Source organism: Zea mays, chromosome 4, assembly GCF_902167145.1.
Source record: "Zea mays cultivar B73 chromosome 4, Zm-B73-REFERENCE-NAM-5.0, whole genome shotgun sequence".
Taxonomy (NCBI): domain Eukaryota; kingdom Viridiplantae; phylum Streptophyta; class Magnoliopsida; order Poales; family Poaceae; genus Zea; species Zea mays.
Window position 1 is genome coordinate 238,341,801 of NC_050099.1, and position 3,852 is coordinate 238,345,652.

The following is a 3,852-nucleotide window of genomic DNA, read 5'->3' on the forward strand; positions in this document are numbered from 1 at the left end:
TAAGTTAGGATTCGGTTTGGTTGAAAATTAGATGGAAAAATTCAAAATTTCCCTCTGTCTGGGCTCACCGGACAGTCCGGTGTGCACCGGACACTGCACTGTGCAATGTCCGGTGCACCGGCAGCCGCGCGCTCAAATTCCATTTTTCTGTGCGCTATCCGGTGGTTCACCGGACAGCTACTGTGCGCTGTCCGATGTGCACCGTACATGCACTGTAGACTGTCCGGTGCGCCCACATCGCGTTTTAAAAAATCGGCCTCCAGCCCGAGCTGAGCCAGAGGCCACTCCTTCTCTGTTCTCTGCCTCTTCTCAGCTCTCCTGGCGACCCCCCCTCTGCTCACCTCCGGTGATCTCCCTCGCCAGCGGCCGTGCTCCTGTGGTGGTGCTCCTGCTCGGCCCCCTTTCCCTCTGGTGAGCAGCTCGAGATCTTCCCTCTTTTTTCTCTGTTTCACAGCTCAGTCAAGCCTCTCACCACCCCTTGTTTGCTCAAGTTCAAATTCATTCCAAATCTTGTGAATCCTGTGCATGGATGTGTGCCCTAGTGCTCCATTGAATATCTCTGCAGGTTCCTAGCTCCCTTTGGGAGGGTTTCAATCCTCAAATAGGCTTTTCTCCAAAACCCTAAACCCCCGCACGCCACGTGTTCGGTGAAATATCCAAACCAGCCAAAAATGCTCTGATTGAACCCAAATTTTTCAGGCACCTTCACAACACCTCCAGAAACATCTTCGCCAAATTTCACGTCAATCCGATATTCTAGGCTTCAATTTCACTTAATTCTCTGTTTTGAGCGATCAATTCCGAGCCGAGTGCCTAAATTTCATTTTCTTTGCCTAAATTCAAACCAAGCACACACTTCACTCGTATTCACCCATATAAACCTATTCGTGAAGTATCGACTCAATTACACACCATTTCATACCTCAATTCGAATTCCAAACCTTCTATGGCACTATTTCTCGTTCAAACGCCGTTTTCACGTCGTTTGGCCTCTCGATCGCCATATCTCTCGTTTTCCGTGCCATATTTCTCTGTGTATGTATTTATTCACATTTCATATACTTATGACTAGGGATGAAAACGGTCGGAAACGATCGGAAAACAGTAAAACCGTTACCGTTTTCATATTTTTTTATCGGAAACGAAATCAGAAACGGTAATTCCGGAAACGGAAACGACATCGGTATTTCGGAATCATCGGAAACGGAAGTTCGGTACAAAAAAACATCGACATCGGTCGAAATCTAAAATACAATCGGTAACCATATCAATATGAAAATATCACAATACAACAAAGTTTACAAATATCACAAAAACACAAGTTCACAATTTTCAATATCACAAGTTCACAATATCACAAGTTCACAATATAATAAGTGGATCACAAGTTCACAATATAACAAGTTGATCACAAGTTCACAATATAACAAGTTCATCACACAGATCACAAAGTACACAACCACAAGTCCACAAGTCCCAAGTTCGCAAGATCACAAAGCATTACGCAACAAGTACAATAAAAACATTCAGAGCATTCATGTTGCATTATCATCATCTAGGTCTTCATCAACAAGCTTACAACGATGCCTCTGGTCCATCATCAAGATCATCATCTAGGTCTTCATCCTACATTTTATTAAAGGAATATATAGTTAAATCATAGCTAATGTTTTATGCAAAATAGAATAGAACATGAAGGTAAATTAACCTCAAGTGAAAGATTTCTAGCAAGAGCCTCAAGTTCCTCCATTTCACAAACCATATTAGGAATAGCAACACTCTTAGCCTTGGAACATAGAAATATAAAGATCAATTAGTGCATTAGTAAAAAGGTAATGACTAAATAAATTGTAAATAAATATAAGTTACTGTTATACAACCTTTTCTTGCTCTAGCTATCCAATCTTTGGTGCAGACAAGCGCTTCTACCATGGTAGGGTCAAGGCGAGTACGAAATGGATCAAGTACACGACCACCCGCACTAAAAGCAGATTATGAAGCTACTGTTGACGCTTGCATAGCTAAGACGTCACTCATCAGCAAGGTCGGCTCTATGGTGTACCGCCAGAACGCGAGGACCCCCGGGCACGAGGCTGTAGATGAAGCAGGTCCACACAAGAGGCTCCATCTAAACCTCAGTGCGTCCACGGCTCGGTGCGTCCATGGCGGCTCGACATCTAAACCGGACGGTCCGGCAGTGGGTGCGCCGTGCGTGCATGAGTGCATCCATGGCCATAAAGCTAGATTAGGGATTAGGGATTACAGATTACTTACTGTTACAGAGAGGAGAGGAGGAAGATGAGTCACGCCGTTAGTCCGTCACGGGATTTGGGGGCACTCCATGGAGCAGTGGCACTGGCGACTGGCGGTGGGCGGTGACGGCTGGTGCTTGACTGCTTGCTGCGTGCCGCCGCCTGCTGGTTCTGTTCTGCGAGACTGCGAGGGCGACGGAAGTGGAAGACAGGCAGAGACCGACGGCGCCTGCTGGGCTGCTTGCTCCATGGGCCGCCCATGAGCCATAAGTTCTCAATATAGATTTTACATTTTAGAATTTGGGCTGGGCCATGAGTTTCGGTAAATTTCGAATTTTGAATTCGGTAAATTCCGATCCAAAACGGTAACCAAAGAATGCGGTCGGTAAAGGGCTGTACCGATTTCGATACCGATTCCGATGTAAAATTCCGATGACCGATTCCGATTCCGAGAAAAACCGATACCGACGATTCCGATCGGAAAAAATCGAAAACGGTTTCCGGAATTCCGAAAAATTGCGAAACAGTTTTCATCCCTACTTATGACTATGTGACTAATACGTGCTCACCTCTTCTGTCATTTCAGTGACCTTGCCTGCCCGTGAGCCGTCTCCTGTCCTGCCTGGATTTTCACCTCTCGTGTGAGCATTTCAGGTAGACATCCACTCTTTTGATATTCTATCATATATTATCGACTTGCGCTTAGCTTCTCTCTCTCATTTGCAGTCGTCAGGTCAGGATGCCACACACGAAGAATGTGTCGGCGCCAGGGGGAGGAGATGACGAGGACCCTCCTCACCCCTTTAGGCAGGTCAAGGGAAAGACCGTGTATTTGGAGCAGCAGGAAGGTCACAAGAAGCGACGTATGGACAGAGCAGCAGCAGCTGAGCAGGCAGAGCAAGGAGCTCAGTTGCAGATTCCTTCTGATCAGATTGCCTACCGAGTTCGTCGTCACGCCTCTCGTCCTCGCTCCTCCGCTCCTACCACTCCCACCACTGCTACCACTCCACCACCTACTTCGCCTGCTCCCGTCACTCCTGTGCCATCCACCACCTCAGCCATACCCACCACCTCCACTACTCCTATGCCATCCACCACCTCAGCCATACCCACCACCTCCACTACTCCAGCTTCCACTACTCCCGCTCCCGCTTCCGCTCCTCCTATCCCACCTGCTCGCTTCCAGGAGCGTGATGAGACTGAGGTGCGACCACTTGCTGCGGATCCCAGACTGTTTGATCTTCAGCGTGCTACAACGACACGGGTACGTCAGTTCAGATACGTACCCGTGGAGTCTTGGTTACCTGCACAGAGAGACCGAGCAGCGGCAGATCCATTCAGCACCAGGATTCAGGAGTCTTTCTACAGAGCACAATGATTGATACTCAGGCCGAGGATACCACTTTTCACCAGTTTGAGACTCAGGACGCAGCAGTCCATGATGATGATGACTTTGGGATTCCTCCTCTGCCTCCTATGCCTCCACGCACACATGATCATGAGGCTAGGAGTTCTAGTGCTGCCCCTGCTACCCCTCCAGCCATTGACCCTGCTCTTGCTGCGATTCTCCAGACTCTTACTCAGCAGCAGACTCACTTGG

The 3,852-nt window shown here is 47.9% G+C and overlaps 1 long non-coding RNA gene across 1 annotated transcript; it reads right to left on the minus strand.

Moving 5' to 3' along the window:
- Positions 1 to 1,465: 1,465 nt before the first annotated feature.
- LOC109945643 (uncharacterized) lies at positions 1,466 to 1,796 on the minus strand. The gene is made up of 2 exons (XR_002268916.1): positions 1,709 to 1,796; positions 1,466 to 1,626 (listed from the first exon to the last, which is right to left on the minus strand). It is a non-coding gene; the product is annotated as an uncharacterized lncRNA (long non-coding RNA).
- Positions 1,797 to 3,852: the final 2,056 nt, after the last annotated feature.